Source organism: Schistocerca serialis, chromosome 8 (assembly GCF_023864345.2).
Source record: "Schistocerca serialis cubense isolate TAMUIC-IGC-003099 chromosome 8, iqSchSeri2.2, whole genome shotgun sequence".
NCBI classification, from domain to species: Eukaryota; Metazoa; Arthropoda; class Insecta; order Orthoptera; family Acrididae; genus Schistocerca; species Schistocerca serialis.
The window spans coordinates 473402721-473415219 of NC_064645.1; positions in this window are offsets into that span (position 1 = coordinate 473402721).

Sequence of the window (12499 nt, forward strand, 5' to 3'; positions counted from 1 at the left end):
GGTTAGCAAATCGCTACTCCCCATATCTTTAAATTTTTTCTATATTTTTCTCTCACATGATATAAATTTTTTTCCCTTTTGCTCTTGAATTTTAAAATTTCAGTCTTAGCTTTAAACCAAGGTCTATTATCTTTATCAGTTATCACAAGCCCTTCTTTACAGTTATAAACAGTACTGTTAAATATAGTACTTCACTCTGTGACAGCTGAAGAAGATGGACTTGGAATTGCCTCCATTTAATAAAAAACTATTTTTATAATGTTTTTTAATTAGTGTATATTGCCTGTATTCAAATGCATCAAGCAGTAGGAATAAGAAAATTAACAGTTACCTGTTTTCTGTCTGTCTGTCATTCAGACAATGATGTATCTACATTCATAGATCAATTAACTGATTAGAATCTGAATTTTTTATGCAGTCTAAATAGAGAAGTAATACATATTGTTTATGAATATTTAAAAATAGAACTAAAATTTGTTTTCTACTTTATTCTGGAATATTCTTTTAGTATAATTAAATGTCTTTTTATTTCAGTATAGTCAAGATTGTTATTATTTAAAGAATTTTGTAAATGTCTTTATTTTCTACAGTTTTACAATCTCTAGGTCGCTGAAGGTTGAAATAACATACTGGATAAAACAAAAAATATCATTAGTGATAAATACTTTTTTTCACAAATAAGAATTTGTCGGTTTTGTGTTTTTCTAAAAAAATATTTCTTATAAATGAACCGCCTAAAAGTAAGTGAATTAAATCTAGAGAAAAACAGTTGGTGATAAGAGGTTATTCTAAACTTAGAAAACAAAAGTTTATTAATGATATTAACAATGGTCTGGGGACTGCATACAGAATGAAGACTGCTTCTAATATAAATGAACTAAAAGCTAAAGCACAAGAACTAGAAATTAAAGGATATTCTAAATCAGAAAGGAAAAATGTTATTGCATTGAGCACTTATAATTTTGAAAATTTTTGTTTTGAGGAACTATGAAAATTTCACTCAACAACAACTGAGACATCTAGAAATAAAATTGTTAATTGTATTAAAAGGAATAACCTACTCCTGCATTACCCCTACTTGATTTTGTATTTATAACCCTGTATTCACCAGACCAGAATTCTTGTTCCTCCTGCCACCGAATTTCACTAATTCCCACTATATCTAACTTCAACCTATCCATTTCCCTTTTCAAATTTTCTAACCTACCTGCCCGATTAAGGGATCTGTCATTCGACCCTCCGATCCGTAGAACGCCAGTTTTCTTTCTAATGATAACGACGTCCTCTTGAGCAGTCCCCACTCGGAGATCTGAATGGGGGACTATTTTACCTCCGGAATATTTTACCCAGGACGACGCCATCATCATTTAACCATACAGTAAAGCTGCATGACCTCGGGAAAAATTACGGCTGTAGTTTCCCCTTGCTTTCAGCCATTCGCAGTACCAGCACAGCAAGGCCGTTTTGATTAGTGTTGCAAGGCCAAATCAGTCAATCATCCAGACTGTTGCCCCTGCAACTACTGAAAAGGCTGCTGCCCCTCTTCAGGAACCACACGTTTGTCTGGCCTCTCAACAGATACCCCTCTGTTGTGGTTGCAGCTACGGTACGGCCATCTGTATCGCTGAGGCACGCAAGCCTCCCCACCAACGGCATGGTCCATGGTTCATGGGGGCAGGCATATTGAGATACAGAGTCCTAAAGTTAATGAGTGCTGAAAAATCAGAAGTTGAGATACCAGAAATACTCAAGCATATGGCTTCTTGCTAGAGATCAACCTTTCTTTCTGTTTGTTTGGCTCATTAATTTCAGTAGTAATATAGACAGAAATGTGGAGTTAATGGACTTGTACCACTATTGAAATAAGCCCTTCAATTGTTCTTGTGTATTAGAGTTGGGTCAAATGGTTGTTTTGGAGTAACCATTATCACAATCACAGTTCTTTTTTATAACCATTATTTTTAACAGTTATAAATAACTGTCAGCCGGCTGGAGTGGCCGTGCGGTTCTAGGCGCTACAGTCTGGAACCGCGTGACCGCTACGGTCGCAGGTTCGAATCCTGACTCGGGCATGGATGTGTGTGATGTCCTTAGGTTAGTTAGGTATAAGTAGTTCTAAGTTCTAGGGGACTGATGACCACATCAGTTGACTCCCATAGTGCTCAGAGCCATTTCAACCATTTGAACTGTCAGTTTTTTATCACGACAGAATCCTCCAGATAGGGCTACAGTTAAATAACAAAGTATGTGGAATCCATTAGTTTACATACCAATATAATTATAACTGCGGGCAGCCCAAAGTGGCAGCAATGTCATATGAATCGTGCCATAACCTTAGCTAATCAACATTTCAGTTGATGTTTGGGTGGTTATTGATGTTTCATATTATTTGTATGTAGGTTATCGGTTGCTATTAGAAATATTATCCTCACAGCTGAATCAGAAAATACGTGGAACTTCGCCATAGCATTGATTAAGTGATATGTTAAAATTGTGCTTTTTTTGTGTGAACTGAGACGTAAACTGAATGCTGTACGTAACATTCAAAGCTTAATTTCTTGTGCTATTGACTTTAATAGAATAAGTGTAGAGCCTTGTAACACAACACAAAAATCTATGTAACATGATAGATGGGTTTACTTTTGCATGAGAAATTGTGTGTACACCTATGCAAGTTTTATGTGAGATATGGAAAATTGGTTGATTTCTTCAACTACCTTGAGGGTTTTAATTTTTGGTGGGAGAATGACTAAACTGCATTTCTCCAAGCCTTAAGTTTGTTGTGTATCTCTTACAGTCATCATTATTGTATGCAGAATTCCAATGGGTGATTGGTTGTGTTGCCTTGTAAGGGTAACAGATTTAAGCAGATATCATTATGATACCTTTTTTACTATGATGATCTAATTATTCCTTGGGTATCCAGACTGTGAGAGTCTGGATTAATAGTATTGATGCTGGGAGTACAAATTTGCATTAATTTTTCAGAAATTTCCCAATAATGAAATTTCCTCTTCTGAGGAATACTTTATCTGTTGATTGCATGTGTCGCTTTTTTCCCCTTCTGTCATAGATATGAGGCAATAATAAACACTTCATCTGTCAGTGGCACCTGCTTGCTTTCACTTTTTTCCTTTTTACAATTTAACACCATGACGCTTATCTGTCTGAACATGCAAAAACTAATTCAAGAACGAGACACGTGATCAATCAAAATGAAGGGCCAAGTCTTGCATATAACAGAACCTCAACTTAGCAATGAGTGAACCTGAAAAAGCTTTTTAGTGTCGCTTAAAATAATAGAAAACACCCTGACTTGAGCTCTTTGAAAACAAAGAAGCACATATTATTCAAAAACGTTCATGTAGTATGCACAAGTACTAGTAGACCCTAACATAAGTAAATATATACTTTTATTTAGTTACCACTGACATAGTATCTGACGAGATTATTGTTATAAGCATACCTGTACTCATTGCATATATGCCACCATCAAATGGTTAATTTGTCATACATGTATCTGAAGTGCAAATATTCCATTGTTCAATTTTCCAGTATAAACCTCATGTGCCCAATACTACGTAGAAAATGTTTCAAAGTCAATGACCAAAAAAATTTAAGAGGAAAAGCTCATTTGCGATTGATGTGTAAAAATTGAGAAAACTTATTTTTTTTAGTAAAGCCACAAAGCTATGTTTCAACAATCTGCAGAAGTTTTTTTTTTGTATTCAGGTTAATAGATACACTCTAATGAGATTGATCTAATGCAGCACCAGCAGTTTTTCATCATAATGATGCCACTAGGCATTAAGGATGTGGTATACTTTGAGAAGAAGTTCATCTGTTTTCCAGCTTTAGATCCCCACAATGCTCAAATGTTTCAGTAAGTGTAAAACGCCTGAAAAATATTAGCACATTGCATGGTCTTTACGATATTTCAGAGTTTTCCATGTATATGGCTATTGCTAGTATTACTAGCCTTGTGTCAACACCACAGAGAAAAACCAGAACATGAAACGAAAGTCAATACTCTGTAATGCAACCAAAGGTAAGAAATTTTGTCAACTCTCTGAAACCCACGATTGCCAGCGGCTATTTCTGTAGCATTACGAAAATATTTTGTTGACTCCAGTAACTATCCTCTCTGGAATTATCACGATTCAGGAGCACAGTTAACAACTTGCAGGTTACCTGTAGTGGTAGCAGGTTAACTGTCGGAGAATAAAAACTGTGAGTGAATATGATAACTACCAGGGAAAGATACCGGCTTTTGACAGTTATTTCCATAGTCGCTCGAATTCCTTACGATAACTTTTTGTATTACACGCCCAAACTAAATTGACAAACAGAGCAATGATTCAAGGGAACGACCATACATGTGCAATGGCTTTACAGCTGCGTCCATCAACGACCACTCTGACATTAACTTTATTTAATTGTTTGTGCTGAAAGTAGTGAGAAAGTAAGAAATAATGCACAGTTCTATCAACAGATGGTGAGCAGTCTTATGGTTATTTCCAAGCAAAACACCTACCAGATGTCTATCCCTCTCCACTGTAGCCAGATCTCCAATGAATTGTTACGAAAGTGTAGTACAATCTTTGGGAAACATATGGCATGAGGCACTCTTGGCACTTACTGAAATAACTGCTACTCTAAGATGAGCGGTTATCACAGCAGCCACTACTTCTCAATAACCGGTTATTTCTGTCAGTTACGCTTTTTGGCCACCTATATTGCGTACAGTTACCAAAATATTAAAATAATTGTGTCAACAAATAGTACTTAAAGTTTTCCACTCTTGTTATGAATTTAGTGAACTAGGTTTAAAATTAAATCTTAATGTTTCTTTACAATTTGGATGTCTGTCTTCGATTCTATGCAATCGCCTTAGTAAATTCCACCGTTGTGCTCTAATGATATGATAATTATATTTGAATTTTTCATCAAATAATTTTAAAAGGACAAAAGTTGGTCTTAAATTCTTGAGGAACAACATGAGTTAATAAAGTTTCTATTTCTCTGTATATTTCTTCTACTATTTGTAAAGCATTAACAATTATCCCATTTAAAGTTTCTATATGTTCATCCTTAATTTTGTTCACAATTTAGAAAAGAGTTATTTGATCTGTAATTTTATATTCTCCATGTTTACGATTTGATGATTAAACTTCTTCATAAAACCAGTCTTGGAAATTTTCTGTAAAAGTAACTTTGGATCTTATAACTAAAGAACATAGACCTGGCACAATCATGAATTATGTTGGTAAATCCTAATGAGGTTCTTAAGCGCCCTTTATATGCTTGTAAAGTGACAGTATGGTGTAGTGTTTCATCACATGGGATTATCACACCGTATTTTTTCGCAAAGGACCAGGGAAACACAACGTCAATGCTGATCATTACATGGAGATGTTACAAACTTTCGTTATACCTGCATTGAACAAATTTCAAAACGTTCAAGAAGCCTGGTTTCAACAGGACACAGCGACATTAAACACTGCACAGCAAAGAATGGCATATGTGCGGGAATTGTTTGGCAACTGTGGGATCTCAAGATTCGGTAATATTCCCTGGCCTCTTAGATCGCCATATGTATCCGTTTGTGATTTTTTTTCTTGTGGGGCTACTTCAAAAGCAAAGTCTACAAGACTAGACCAAGAACCCTGGATGAGTTAAAACAGAGAATTCAGGATGCAATTCACAGTATTCCATGTGAAATGTTGCAATGGTCAATGAGAAATCTCAACAGCAGATTTCACAAATGTATTCGTACAGGAGGACGTCATCTAAAGGATGTAATTTTTTAAAATGATTAATGCCATTAATGTTTTGTAAATGGCAAAATTATAAGGTTTCAATTACTATGAATGCAATTTCTTTCCTTCACCACTTCTAGTTTTATTGGATTGTGGAAATGTTCCCATTTTTCTGTGTCATCCTATATAAAGAAGTGTACAGAAAATAGAGCACTCAAAGAGCTATGATGATGGCTGGACCATTAGCTTCGATGGAATATAAGCCGCAATATCACTTATGTATTTATGAGACGTATATGGAGCAAAAAACTTTATGTTGAAATGTTATGGTCGACTACATGGGGACCAGCAAATTTTTCGGAACACAATGAGCTGAAATAAGTTCACTGAAATTTAGCGGTTTATGCGATTTGACGAAATGAGCACACATCCACATAGACTAAAGAAAGATCGTTTTGGACCTTCTACCCCTGTGTGGAATCCTTTCATTGCCAATTCCTTACTGTGTTATATTGCAGGTGAAAATATCACTATGTATGAGCAACAGTTTCCATGCAAGGCTAGATGTTCTTTCATTCAATGCACGAGCAATAAACCAGACAATTTGGAATAAAGTTTTGGCTTGCAATTGATACGAATTCTAAACATCTGGTGAATGGGTTTCCTTAGCTAGGCAAAGATGAGCAGCGTCCCACAGGTGTTCCCCTCGCAGGGCATGTTGTAACGTGTCTTATGCAGCCCTTTGTTTCTGCAGGAAAAAAAACATAATCTGTGAAATTTTTTTCACAAAGAAATGCTTCACAAAAAATTTGAAACAAGAGAATACAAGAACTGTAGGCACAGTGAAGAAATCTAGAAGGGAAATACATCAATCAGCCAAAACTGTAGTAGCACCTTAGCACAAAACTATTCTTTATAAGTCAGGTGACATGACTAACATCGTATCAGGGGAGAAAGGACCAAAATGTGCATATTTTGAGTTCAATGCATGACACAGCGACTAACAGTGAAAGATGTCCTAAAAAGCTACCAGAGTCAGTGAACTACTACACAACACCGAGTATGGCACTGTTGTAATTAACACATGGCTCTACACTGTGAAGTATTAATACTGCAGATGGCCCATGCACGATTTTTCCATGTCTTGGACTTAGCAGCTATAAATGCTTGGGTACTCTATAAGGGAGTAATAGAAGAAAAATTAAGCAGATGTCAGTTTAAATACAAATTCGCAGAAGAGTTGGATTCAGCATATAAGGCCACAAGGGTACAAAATACTCTTCCTAATACAGTACCACAACATTGCAACATTCAGAAGACTTGTCAAATTGGAAGATATAGAGGCAAGAATTGAAGCAGCCACTAATGTATACTGTGTGCAAGAATGTTTGTGGACCATGTTTAGGCAATGCTGAATACACCTGTCTGAGGTATCATGGCGCAGCACGTGGTTTTGAATTAGTAAAAGCAGAATTATAAATTTTCAGATATTTGTGTAAAAACACATGGTTTTCTTTTCCACAGAAATTTATCCATTCTACATTTCATTAAAAAATGTTTTATTAATTTTTAGGTATAAAATGTTCATTTTATCATGTAATTCTGCAGAAACAAGTAAAAATGTATCCTGATACACTATGTAACTTGTCTGAAATAAATTGATGTATGTTAATATGTGTTTATGACAAATGAATCTTTACCCATCAAAATGGGTTGGTCCTTCTAGGTAGATCGAAATCCCCAATCCTTCTAGTGCTAATAAGAATTTCACATGTAGCTCAGGTTCGTTAATAAATACAGTCTATTTTTCATTTCCTGTCAATACTTCCAATCTTGAGCGATTTAAATTAATCTCATAATACTTTAAGTCTATATAAATGGAGATACTTCCACTGTTGTTGTTTGTGAAATAGCAGTTGCAGAGTAAAAGTGTAAAGCACTGAAATATTTAGATGATTATGGTTACTTAGATATTCAAGATGAAACAAAACTTACTCAAGTGATTGATGTATTTAATGAAGCTTTAATGATAGTTCAGGACACCCTCAGTCTTGAAATAAACGATGAGTTAAGTGAAGGTACTTCAAAAGTTTATGCATAAGCCTCAATGTAGTTTAGAAGATATAAACACTGATTCCAGAACCACTATGTATAAAAAGAATAAAATATATATAAAATGGTTTTATATACATGCAACTAAAATGTATTACAAGAGTCAAAGGCTTCATTTTATTTGTGGTAAAAATATATTAGCATTCAGTTTCATCAAGATGACAATAATCCTGATAATTTAATTACAAATAAAAGATATATACATAATTGTGAAATATATGGCCACTGTTGTCCAAAGAGTCTAGAGTGAAATGGTAATGTGTTAGGACATGTTTTTCTTACAGCTGTGAATAATTATGCTGTGAAAATACATATGGATGATGAAGAGTTTTAGTTCTTTGAGACTGATGGGAATTCACCAATAGATAAACAAATCTGTTTGAAGTTTCTGTTTGAAGTTCTCCTTCTTAAAACGGGTCGATCATTACGTTTAGAACAGACAGATGTTGATGAAACAATAATGTATCCATACTATAATGGTTCACATTTAGAATTATCTTAAGATGATATATATGCTAGTCAAAGCTTGTGTCTAAGAAAGTATCGACATAAACACAGCTATCCATACCGAAAAGAGTTTATCTCAATCAGTTGAATCTTTATGCCAAATTAAGAAGTTCGATCACTTGTTATATGTGAATTTAATTTTGTATATAATTTTATATATTTTTATCAAATGTGGGTTTAAATCTGTAGTGATGTGAAATCAGAGCTAATAACTAATTGACTAATACTTTTATCACAGGATTTAACAAAAAAATAGACAGCATAAATCAAAGACCAACTGGAGAATTTGTAATATTTGTTAAGAGTTTGATAATATGACAAATTTGAATACATTACAGTTAATGACAGGGTATCCAAAACCACTATCTTATACAAGATTATGTCAAGATTTTAAATTAAATAGTATAATAAACAGATATTCAGGTAAAACATATGTATTCCTTAATGATTGTTTCTAGGCCAAAATGGTTGAATATGGTCTTAGAAATAAAATGTGTGGCACTTTAAAAGACGTTTTGCTGGATTGATTCTGCTTTTAGGTACATTAATGGATTTTTAAATTTTTTCAAAGATAATATTTTCTATGAATACTTGGTATTGATTGCTGTAAACCATCAGGAGTCGTTCAAGAGGTAATAAATTTGGTAAAAGATAACTAGAAAATTTGATTTGTCCTAATGAAATTTTTTCTGTAGAAATGGCTGCCATCCAATCTAAGCTGTGTCAATATTGCAAAACTGAGATATCAGTTGATACTTTTACTTTACTGAAATATACAAAAGGTGGTTGTAGGACAATGTGTAGCCAATGTATACATGAATATCATATAAGAATATACATTACCAAACGAATTCCTGGTATGTGTGGAAAAAAATGGTTCTGCATATTATTTGAAAAACCACTTACAACAAATTCCAACTGAAGGATTTTCGAAGATATTGTTGTCGATGAACAACAGACTGCAACAGATAACACACAAAATAATGTGTTGATCGTCAAGAGATTAAAGAAATAGAATAATTTTTCTCAGATCGATTTGTAAAGGCTAACATTCAAGTAGATGTGAGAAATGTACTCCAGAATATATGAAAAATAAGAAATCTGACTGCACCTTTTTAAAAATCCCTAATTTTTTAAATATTTAATAAGAGATTGAAATTGAGCGATTCACTATTACTCCAACTTGGTGATCTTTGTAGAAGAAACAATATCACTAATTGCAACACATTAGGAAAAGATAAATTAAGTATGTTAATTATATCACATAATTTCGCTATACCCACATGGACTCTCAATAATATGAGAGTATCTGAAGTCAAAATTAGAGCTAAAAATTTTGGCATTAAAGGCTACAGTTAATCAAAGAAATCAAAATTAATTAATTCAATTACTTCAGAAGATTTAATTTCATCAATAATTATTACAAAATACTAAAACAAGGCAAAAATGTGTACCTAATGTCAATTATTTTTACAGATTTGACAATGATGTTTTTGAAAAAACTCAACCACAAAGAAAAGAAAAAATTGTGAGACTACATCAAATTTATACATTCAGTACTAAATTATTTGATCAAGAAAAAGAAAACAAACGCTTGAACAACGATTTATTTGAGATTAAAGAGAGAAAATCTATATTTAATGAAAAATTTATAGCTTGGCCAGTTGACTGTAACATTTTCTAATGATGCTAATATTAGTGAATTCAGTAGCGTTAGTGAGAAAACAGATTATATAAGGAAAGGACTCTATGACAGAAGCAGCTAAAAAGAGAACTAATTTTAGAAAAGGAGATAAATTGAGTATCACAGCAGCAATGCCAAAAATGTTTATCTAATTTCTACACGATAAAAGTCATCAAAAAATACTGAAGAATCTGGTCAAGTTTTCTGCAATAAACTCAGAGGTATATTAACATCTGATGAGTCTGTTGATGTAACAAATACTACATTTGATAACAAATGTTAGCAGTTTCAAGGGGAAGCAAAATTAATCAAATAATAAATTGGGGTGAAGATAAAAAGACTTCAAGATTCATTACTAGAATTAATAACAGTGATAATCTATGTTGTCCTAGAGCAATAATAGTTGCATCAACATAGCACACAGACTTTATCTTAGGCAGAGAAGTAACTACTGGTGGAATTAAGAAAATTAGAGAGGGTAAATTCAGACTACAAAAGGAGTTAACCACGGTATTATGCAACCAATTAGATGTATATTTTGAAGAAGGATATGCTCTAGGCGATATTAAAAAAGTTGAGCGACCACTCGATTTCCAAATAAATGTTGGACGTGCTGAAAAATGTAATTCGGTTGTCTATGGTGGTCCTGAAAAGGCAATAAAAATATATCAGTCTAAAAATCGCAACCAGTTTTGTGTAAATAACAGTATGGCAGCCTTCTTAGGATCATCATATTTATGTGATAAATGTAACAAAATATTTAACAACAGGAACGAATATAAATTCAAGATAGACAAAAATATGTCTTATACAATGGTACAGAACACAATACTGTGGAAAATAAAATATATTGTGAAAAATGTAATTGATAGTTTTATAATGAAGAATGCTTAAACAATCATCAAGAAGTTTGTAATATTATATTTTTTACTATATTCATTACACTGATATGATTCTATTATGTTAATTATATTATATTTCATTATATGTATAAAGATTCTTGAAATGAAGATATTAGTAAGATAAAAAAATCTTCGGTTCTTTTTATCTTACAAAAGCCTTCAAGCTGAAAATTTTAATAAAAATAATGCTGTAAGATGGCGGCCACTGAGTGACGCGCGTTTCTTTGGCTCGCGAGTTTTTCCGCTCATTGAAGGTGTTACAGAGAAGTGCGGCAGTCCACAACGTGTGCATCCGACTAAACAAGTGTTACTTGTCGTGGTGTGTTGTTCTCCGTTGATTACCACAAGTGATAAGTGATAAGTGAGTGAAAAATGGGAAGAGCACGAGTAAGCGGCAGCAGGCGAGGCTACAGGGGCGCAGGCAGCGCGGGCGCCCGGTCTCCGGCGGCAGGTGAGGCCTCGCTTCCCGACATCGGGGAGCTCGTCCGGTCCCAGGTGAGGGAAGATCTGACGCGCGAAAGACTAAAAGTTTTGAACACTGTGATCACACAGTTCGGCCTTCAAAATGTATGGACCCAGGATGGCAGGATCGTAGTCAAGTCGGAAGGAGGGAGGAAAACGGTGATGAACATGTCCGAACTGAAAGACTGAGCGAAATCTCGTGAGACACAAAGTCTCTTATTGTACTCTGTCTAATATAAGTTAATTTTTATTCTTTCTTTTCATTTTTTTACGTAAATATTGCTTCGTTATTTCTATAAATACCGTAAGTACTCTATTTAAAATCAGTCAATTGTTTCACATAAATATTGCTTCTTTATTTGTCTATCATAAGTGCTCAAGTATATTCATATTGTCAGTCAAACGGGAATTAACATTCTCCATTAACAGGAATCTCCTCAAAACCGCCGTTCTATATCTGTTATTTTCATCCTCGTCACTACCACTACCACTACTATTATCTTTTTCGTAACCACTACTGCCACTTTCCATCTTTCTTTTCGCTCCCTTCTCCGATACCTACAGCTTGTCTTTCACCTTTAGCCCACAGACGCTTGAGTCAGTCACGACCTTGGACACACCTGTAAATATGTCTTCCCCCGCGAAATCCAGCTTTTGTCCCTCTTCCGGCCAGCAGGTAGACGGAGCGCGCTCGGTCCTACAGGCGGCCACAATGGGTCGGACTGGTTCCGGCGGCGGGCTCTTTGTGGCCCACGCGAACGCTCAGTCGCTAACGGCTCACTTCGACGAGTTCTGTGACCTGTTCTGCCAATCGCTGTTCCATATTATCCTCGTCTCTGAAACTTGGTTGAAACCAAACATTTCTTCCGACGCTATCCGAATCACTGGTTACTCTCTCCTAAGGGCAGATCGTGAAAACGACGCGGGGGTGGTGTGGGTGCCTATGTTCGCTCTGATCTGAGACCTACTATACTATGCACATCGGATGCAAAGGGCGAAGGAGAAGCAGAGTTCTTGTTTTTCGAAATAAAGACATCAAATCAGAAACTGCTAATTGGAGTAATCTATAAACC